Source organism: Marmota marmota, unplaced genomic scaffold (assembly GCF_001458135.2).
Source record: "Marmota marmota marmota unplaced genomic scaffold, marMar, whole genome shotgun sequence".
In the NCBI taxonomy this organism is placed as follows: Eukaryota; Metazoa; Chordata; class Mammalia; order Rodentia; family Sciuridae; genus Marmota; species Marmota marmota.
The window spans coordinates 14,466,889-14,476,242 of NW_025999880.1; the positions used below are offsets into that span (position 1 = coordinate 14,466,889).

Consider the following 9,354-nt stretch of genomic DNA (forward strand, 5'->3'; position numbering starts at 1 on the left):
TTTTTTGCAGAGGAAACTGAGGCTATGATAGAGAGAGGACTCTAACCCTTCAGCATTCCCCCAAGTGACGACTCATTTCTTCATCTGACAAACATGCATTGAATACCTGTCTGCCTCAGGTGTGATGCTAGGTGCAGGGACCCAGGGAAGAGCAAAACAGTTCCTGTCCACACAGACTCCACCCTCTAGGGAGAGAATCAGTAATCTCCAAGGCTGACTTTCATCTCAATTTTAGTTGGGCTGACCATTCTGAATGCCAGCACAGAGGTCACTGTTATGAGACCAGTGACCTCAAACTGGGGAAAGAATTATTCCCAAAAGAAATTTGTGAGGACTGGGTGTGGAGGAGAAGACACAGTGGAAGTGGAGGGTCAGGGACGTGTATTCTGGGTATCTGAGGATGAAGAAGGGGAGAGAACATAGACACAGCAGTAGCCTGACTGCCCACCCCATCTGCTTCCTAGCCCAGCATTCAGTGGATGAACAGTGTCCTTAGATGGTCCAGTTTCCTCTGGCAGGAGGCAGGAGGGAAACAGGGAAGATGCAACATTTCAGCCTCTTTGGACTGATCTCTGAGGTCCCAAGGTGGCTGTTTGGGTGGGATTGGAATGAGAGTCCCCTCCTCATTGTGGTAGTTTGACTGAATTCCCCAGAGTGGCCACCACAGCCTTCCCCAGCCTAAATCGCTTCCAGTTTGTTTAGTCAAAACCCTTGGCCCCAACATCAAAGCTCCTTTGGAGTTTCTGGGAGTTGTTCTTATATGGTGTTTATTCCAGAGATGGTTCTGCTGTCACTGGCTATGTGGAGGGGCTGCTGGGCCTCGGGTTTCAGGGTGAGAGGGTAGAAGGACAATTTCTATGGCAAATGTCTCCCTGCCTGCCTCAACATGGGACATAGGCACACCAAAAGGGAGGCTGTCTCCTCCCCTGCCCAGGACCCTACAGAGGAGCCTCTATTCTACCCAAATTTATGCCAGACATTTTAGTTTGGGCTCCCAAATGTCGAGGCCATACTGCCTCCACCCTCCTATTCCAGCCCTCATCTTAGAACCCGGGGGCTTGCTCCAAGCATAATTTTCCACCAGCCACCTCCCCATCCTGGACACTCTATGCAGCCACCTGGTGGGTACCTGGGCTCCTTCCACACCTGCATGCCCCTTCTTCTGAGGGGCTCTTCTTCTCTTTTCTTTTCACCTGATTAGCTGAACATGGGCTCAGCTATTGGAACTTGCACTGGGTTCCACATGGCTCCAGAATCTGCACCTTTCTTACCTGTAATTTCGGCAGGTTCAAGCAGATCCTCTCCTTCCTGTGACCTTTCCCAGTGCCCATTTCAGGATGAGCATGAAGAGAAGCCAGTCCAGCATGGTGGATGCAGCTGATCCTGGGGAGATGCAGTTCATGGCCTGAGTGGTGACAGAATGCCCAGGAGTCTCTCCAGAAAAAAAAAAAAAATCTGGGGCTGGGGATGTGGCTCAAGCGGTAGCGCGCTCGCCTGGCATGTGTGCGGCCCGGGTTCGATCCTCAGCACCACAGACAAAGATGTCTGCCGAAAAATAAAAAATAAATATTAAAAGACTCTCTCTCTCTCTCTCTCTCTCTCTCTCTTAAAAAAAAAAATCTGCCCTGGGTGAAGAAAAAACAACTCTAGCCATTTGCTAGAACAGGAACAAAGGAGAGACAGAGACACAGAGAAGGGAGTGAGGATGTGTATGTATAGAGCCAGATCTTTGGAGACCAGTTATTGAATATATAAAAGGTTACAACCATGATCTTCAGGGACAAAGTCCTTCTTGAGCGACTACTGTCTTTCCTGCAGGGTTCCTAGGAGCCACAGAGGTCTCTAGACCCCATTCAACCACCTCATCTGCTTCTGCTTTTCTGCCCCTATCATCTGCCTGAGCTATGCCCTTCCAGCATGCCTAACTTTCCATCTGCTCTCTCAATGTTCCCAGACACAGGGGACTTCAGTGCACCCATGGCCACCTTTTAGCCTCCCCCATTGGATAATATGTTACAGGTGCTTGCTAAAAATGGGAGCCCAGCTGGGAGAGAGGGAATTAAGACTAGGAGTGGGTTCAGCTCTCCTTCCTACCCTGGGACCAAAGGAAAGGCTCTGAGTCTGAATCTCCTAGACTTTTGTACACACTTGTGAGCCAAGAACTAGATCATTACCATGAGTTCCTGTCTAGACTTGGCCAGGCACAGTTGAGCTCCCTGCTGTGTGGACTCTCCCATGGGGAATCTAAGTAGGGGTTCCCCCTAAGATATGGGAATTCAAAAGATCTGGATCCAGACTCTCCATCTCCAAGCCAGTATCTTTAATGCCTTAAGCAGTGAGTGTCCTGATTAGAAGAGAATGTAGTTTTTGAGCCACTGTCCCCAGGGTGGTCCTTTGGTTTAGTCACACCACAGGTGCCTCCCTCTAAAATTCCACCCCTCACCCTGTGCCCACCCCCATCTTTGCAGGCTACTCATTAGATCGTAATGTTAATGTGACTACAACTGGTGATTAAAACCATTGGTTGGACTTGGGGTTGGCCATCAGCATCCCTGGCATAGTTGCTAATCCCTTGGAAATACGTTTTTAATAATCATAGGAGAGGAGGTCAGGGTGGGTGGTCCTGAGAGCTGGGATCCAGTCATTTCCAGGTTTCTCCTGGGCAGACTCTGGGGTATGTTGGAACAGGGAACCCCTTGGGAAGATTGGCCAACTCCTAGCAGATGGAGGTGGTGCCTGGTGCACAGCTGCCTCTGCTGGCTGTTAGGGGCAGGCTGTGGCAAGGGTGTGGCTGGAGTGGCTAACTGAAGAGCCCAGGGTCAAGAGGCTTCAGCCACATGGAAGGATTTTTTTTTTTTTTTTTTTTTGGTGGTGCTGGCGATTGAACATAGGGCCTTGTGCATGCAAAGCAAGCACTCTACCAACTGAGCTACATCCCCAGCCTAGAAGGATTAATTTTGAGTCCTGTATTGCACTCACTCTATGACAAATGCCCAAGAAGGAAATGTAGACTCCAAAGGTCCCCTTACTAGTCCATTCCAGGCTTCTTCAGCCCCTCTCTCTCTCTCTCTTTTTTTTAATGGTTAATTTTTTTAAAATATTTATTTATTTTAGTTTTTGGAGGACACAACATATCTTTGTTTTGTATGTGGTGCTGAGGATCAAACCCGGGCCGCACGCATGCCAGGCGAGCGCACTACCGCTTGAGCCACATCCCCAGCCCCATCTCTTCTTTTTTTTCTTTTCAATTTTTTCATAGTTTTATATGGACAGCATGCCTTTATTTTGTTTATTTTTATGCAGTGCTAAGGATTGAAACCAGTGCTTCACATGTGCTAGGCAAACGCCCTGCCACTGAGCTACAGCCCCAGCCCTCTTTTTAAAATAGCTTCAAAATCTAGTTCCAGCAGGGTGGAGTGGCGCACACCTGTAATCCCAACAGCTCTGGAGGCTAAAATAGGAGGATTGCACGTTCAAAACCAGCCTCAGCAAAAGCAAGCAACTCAGGGAGACCCTGTCTCTAAATAAAATATAAAATAGGGCTGGGGATGTGGCTCAGTGGGTGAGTGCCCCTGAGTTCAATCTTCGTACACACCCCCGCTTCCCCCCAAAAAAAAAATATAGTTCCACTCCCTTAGGTTCCTTGGGCCTCCCAATTGCCCATTCAATCATTTAATTTTTTTAAATAATAAAGTGAATTTATTTAATTTCACACTTAGTATTAATTTTTTTTCACATAAAAAATATGGAACTCTTCATGAATTTGCATGTCATCCTTGTGCAGGGGCCATGCTAATCTTCTCTGTATCGTTCCAATTTTAGTATACGTGCTGCCGAAGCGAGCACTCAACCATTTAATTTATGTAGTGTCTTTTTTTTCTTCTTTCCTGTGTGTGTGTGTGTGTGTGTGTGTGTGTTAGTGGGAACTGAACCCAGGGACACTCTACCACTGAGCCACATTTCCAGACCTTTTTATTTTTTAACTAGGAGTTCCCCTAAGATATAGGAATTCAGAAGGCCTGGATATATTTTCTCCATCTCTAAACGAGTATCTTTAATGCCTTAAAGATTTAAGACATTTAAGATGCCTTTTAAATTTTCAGACAGGGTCTTGCTAAGTTGCTGAGGTTAGCCTTGAACTAAGATCCTTCTACCTCAACCCTCCCAAGTCACAGGAATTACAGGTGTGTGCCACCAAACCCAGCCTGTATAATACCTTTCAGAATATGCAACTATGTTACACTTAATGTAATGTAATAATGAGCACATAGTATACATAAAATGTATATTAATATATTATGTGTAAAACATGATTATTATGGGTAGTATTCTATTGACTGTCTACTTTGTCAGGCCCTTTGATAACTATTCCCTTTTATGTTCACAACACTCTGCCAAGCAAACCTTATTATCCCGTTTTATATATGAGAAATCTGAAACTCAGAAAAGTTAACTTGCTTAAGGTCACATAGCTAATAAGAAGCAGGGCCAGTATCAACCCTAGGTCTCTGGTCTATTTCAAACCTATTCTTTTCTAAGCCCAAAGCTATAGAGAACATGAAGAATAAAGTAATAAAGTAATAATCAGTGCTATCAAAACCCTAGTAATCCAGCTCCCTAGACATGGCACACATACACTCAATGTTAGATAACAGTACAAAATAACTTTAAGAGGGCTATTAACAGACAATGTAGATGAGGGCACAGGGAGTGATACTGGCATAGGTTTGGATCAGGGAGATGCCACCAAAGGCAGTAGGGATTAGAGGAGACTTACAGGTGGGGACTTAAGAATTGGAGTTGATGGTGGTTCATACAACACAGGGAGTAATTTTAGCTGGGTGTGGTGGTACACGCCTATAATCCCAGCAACTGTGGAGGCTGAGGCAGGAGGATCATACATTAGAGGCCAGCCTCAGAAAATTAGTGAGACCCTATCTCAAAATAAAAAATAAAAAGGGCTGGAAATGGGGCTCAGCGGCAAATCCTTCCTGAGTTCAATCTATAATAACAAAACAAAACAAAACAAAAAACAGGTGAGAATTTAATTGCAATGAATTCATCATACTGGTTTACTCCATCCTGGAAACTTACCATCCTATCTCCCACCCCACATTCCTGTTAAGGCCTACTCTTGACATTTTTAGGACTTGAGGCATGAATCAAAATAAAACGCCACAAACAGTATTTCTAAATATTAAAAAACTATAAATCAAACAAGTTGACACCAAGTGTAGTGGCACAAGCCTATAATTCTAGTGACTCAGAGGGCTATGGCAGGAGGATCACAGGTTCAAGAGCAGCCTGGGAAATAGAGTGAGACCTTGTCTCAAAATACAATGAAAAGAGTGGGGTATGTAGCTCAGTGGTAAAGCGACTCTGGGTTCAGTCACCAGTACAAAAATCAACTACAACAACAAATGTTAAAGTATATGTCCTATCCTTCTACCTTGACAAATACGGCTTCATAATGACTTTGGAGTTTGCACTGAAACATGGTGGCACTGCCCCATCCCCTGGTCTATCCACCTGTCCTCACACCCACAGTTCCTTTCCCCTCTGCTCCTGTGAAGATGGCTCAAGAGCTAAGGTATGTACCGTACATCTACCTACCCACATTCTTTATGTCTCCCCCTCAGACTGCAAAAGTCACAGCCATCCTGGAATTGATTGATCACCTTTGACCACCCTCAGCCCAAGGGTACTTACAATTGCTGTTTGTTCTGCCTCTGGAGGCTCAATTTGGAAAGGGATTCTTGAAGTCTTGGAAACAGGCTGAGATCACTCAGAGAGGTAATTCTGGAGATCAGGAGAGGGACAGAACTAGAATGAATCTAGTGAGGCCTAACTCAGGAACAAAGTTTAAGGGACCAAAAAAAAAAATCCTAATAAGACCAGCATAGGGGTGCATGCTTATAATCCCAGTGACTGAAGGCTGAAACAGGAGGTTTGAAAGTTTGAGGCTAGCCTGGTTTAAGGATGGCCTTAGGCCTGAGCCTAAACAACTCCATTTTAAAACTCCAGTTTGAAACCTGCAGTCTCACCAGGCAGCCCGACAGAGCCCTCCAGTATGGCCCTCAGGCACGAAAAGTCACTTCTCCCCATCCTGATAAACTCAGAGTGAAGCCTCTGGTGTGCTGTCTTTGCCCCATAGGGGGAAAGGCAAAAAGATCAGAATGGGACCACCAGACCAGATTTTAACCCCAGGGTAAATGATGTCACTGAGAAATCCGGTGGCAGCTGATAAGGATGGAAAGGGGGGTCAAAAGTCCCAAAACTTTGTATAAATAATAGAGCAAATGAACAGACATTCAGCCAGCCAACACTGATGTCCTCACACTGAGAGCCTGATGAGGACCTGGACTAGCATCCCAACACTTTTCATTGTTGCTGATCCTCTGCATCTTCCTCATGGCTCTCAAACACTACAGCCACATCTTGACCCTGGTGAGAGCCAAAACTTCTCCCTATGACCCTCTCCTCAACCAGCAGTCAGCTCCACCCCAGGAGAAGCCTGCCTTGGTTCCTGATCTGATCACCCCGGTCTGAGAGAGTGTGCATTTGCTGGACTTAAAGCCTAAGGCTTGAGACTTTTGATCTGACCTTGAATTTAGCACGCAGAGGGAATGTCTGTCATTAGCCTGTCATGATTAAGTATGTTTGCAGTGCTTAGAATTAACTGATCTAGAATTGTTTGCTGTGAATTAATTAATCTAGAATTGTTTGCTGTGAATTGATTATGTCTGTTGCAGTGCCTAGCATTAAGATTGTAATTTTCTTGATTAAGAACCTATAGAGTGAAATTGTATTGAGTGATTTGAGTGAATAAATCATTGAAAAGGGCAGAAGCGCGTGGACATAAAGGCAAAGGTGCCTTTTTATTTTTTAGTATCTTTATTATTTATTTATTTAATGTGGTGCTGAGGATCGAACTCAGGGCCTCACGCATGCGAGACAAGTGCACTCTACTTCTGAGCTACAACCCCAGCCCTGCATGGACATTCTTTATGTCTCCCCCTCGACTGCGCAAGTTGCACCTTTTGCCATTGCAACAGCTGGGCAACTTAGCAAGACCCTATTTCAAAAATAAAAGAAAAAATTTTGTTTTTTACTCTTTTTTCCATGCTAGAGATTGAACCCAGGGAAATTCTACCACTGAGCCATACTCCCAGGCCTTTTACTTATTTATTTTAAATTTTGAGACAGGGTCTAAGTTGCCCAGGCTAGTCTCAAACTTGTGATTCTTCTGCTTCAGTCTCCCTAGTAGATGAGATTTTAAATATGCACCACTGCACCTGGGTTCAAAATAAAAAATAAAAAAAAAAGGACAAATGCTCTACCATGGAGCTATTCCTCCATGGGGGAACAGCTCCATGGTAGAGCATTTGTCTGGCATGTACAAGGCCCTGGGTTCAATCCTAGTACTGCAAATCAATAATAAAGATAAATAATGTTGGGCTGGGGATGTGGCTCAAGCGGTAGCGAGCTCGCCTGGCATGTGTGTGGCCTGGGTTTGTATATGGTTGCACCACATACAAAGATGTTGTATCTGCCAAGAACTAAAAAATAAATATTAAAAAAAAATTCTCTCTCTCTTAAAAAAAAATAAATAATGTTGTAAAACAAAAACAAACAAAAAAAGAAATAATATTGTAATGTAATATTTGAAAAATCAAAATTAATGCAAACATGTCATATTAAAAAAAATCCAGGAGCTGGGGCTGTGGCTCAGTGGTAGAGCGCTTGCCTGGCATGTGTGAGGCACTGGGTTTGATCCTCAGCACCACATAAAAATAAAATAAAGGTATTGTGTCCACCTACAACTGTGTGTGTGTGTGTGTGTGTGTGTATAACTCCAAATTTTTAAATATAGGATTCTCATTTTATTTATTTATTTTTGTCTTGGGCTCCAATATGGTTCCCCACAGCCCTGGGCCAGGACCCACAGTCTAGAAGGGAGAGTCCCCCCGACTCTCTTTGCTCTGTGGGGTGGTGAGCAACTGGGACTCCCAAAACAGGAAATGCTCTTGCCAGGAGCCTCAGGGTGGCAATAACTGAGAGCTCCATGAGGGCTTCATCATCTAGCAGAGCATCCAGCATTTCATAGGCCCTCGATGACTATTTCTTGAATAAATAAATGAGGAAAACTAACTTTCCCCAAGTCACCATCACAGCCATATTCACAGCAAGGGTTACTAGGACAGTGACCCTCAGCACAACCCTAATGTTATGACATTGACTGAGTCAGGGACATGGTTGGGGTGGGGTGGACGCACAGACAGGGAATCTATCAAGACCTAAAGGAGTCTAAGCTAGGATCCTGGAAAGGACAGTGTGGAGACCAGAGTCTCCGAGACTTAACCAGAATAGGGCGAAAAAGAGAGGAGGGAGTTGGGGTGTGGCTCAGTGGTAGAGGACTTGCCTAGCAAGTGCCAAGGCCCTCGGTTCAGTCCTCCGCATTATGGGGAAAAGAAGAAGGAGAGGGAGAAAGAGAGGGAGAAAAAAAGGGAGAGGAAGAAGAAGAAAGGAGGAAGGGCAGATGGGAATGCAGGGTTATGGGGGGTGAGGAGACTCAGAGACAGGCCAAGGAGCAAGCAGGAGTGAGAGGCAGGGAAGGGAACTGTGGAGGGGGCAGGAAGAACACGGGGGTCTGGAAGGAGCTAGGGGGTTTTTCTGCACCATGAATGAATAGGAGCCTGGAGAAGGGGAAGCAAAGGCTCTGAGCGTGACTCCCAGAAGCCTGGAACTGGTCAGTTCCTCAAGGAAAGTTCTGGAAGCCCCTTCCCTACCCACTCAGAGTTACACACTGGTGTTTCCTATTTCAGGCCCTATGCCCTTGCCTCCCCTCCCTCCCTCTTGCCCCACCTCCCCAGAGAGGGACAAACACACTTGATATATGAAGTGTTTCCACCTAGGTGCTTGGGAATCCCACAAAGGCTGCAGTGTGTGACAGCCCCTCCCTTCTCCTCCCCCAGCCCCTTCCCTTCCTGCCTCTGTCTGGGAGTCTGGGAATGCCTCCTTTTCCTAGGGTGTCATAGAGAAGGAGGATGGGGACATTCCTCTTCCTCTCCAGCGCCTGACTTTGGGTGGGTGAGCCTGGATGAGTATTGGGGTTCAGGGTGATGATCAGGTCTTCTTTGGCTTCCCAGAGGTTGGGGTGAGAGGGTCTTAATTTCTACCTTTGCCTCTTTGCCGGCCCTGCCCACTTCCTTCCTTGCTGTAGAAGGCCCCTCCCACTGATGAGGGAAGGTTGCACACTCCGCTTTTCTTTGTGCAGAAACCCATAAGAGGAATAAAATCGAATTTTCACATGCTCCCTATGTGCCAGGCACTGTGGTAGACTATTTTTTGGGG

At 45.7% G+C, this 9,354-nt stretch overlaps 1 non-coding gene across 1 annotated transcript; it reads right to left on the reverse strand.

Moving 5' to 3' along the window:
• Nucleotides 1-3,739: 3,739 nt before the first annotated feature.
• Nucleotides 3,740-3,846, reverse strand: LOC125613071. Its single transcript, XR_007343568.1, has one exon. It is a non-coding gene; the product is annotated as a U6 spliceosomal RNA (small nuclear RNA).
• Between the last annotated feature and the right edge of the window lie 5,508 nt (nt 3,847-9,354).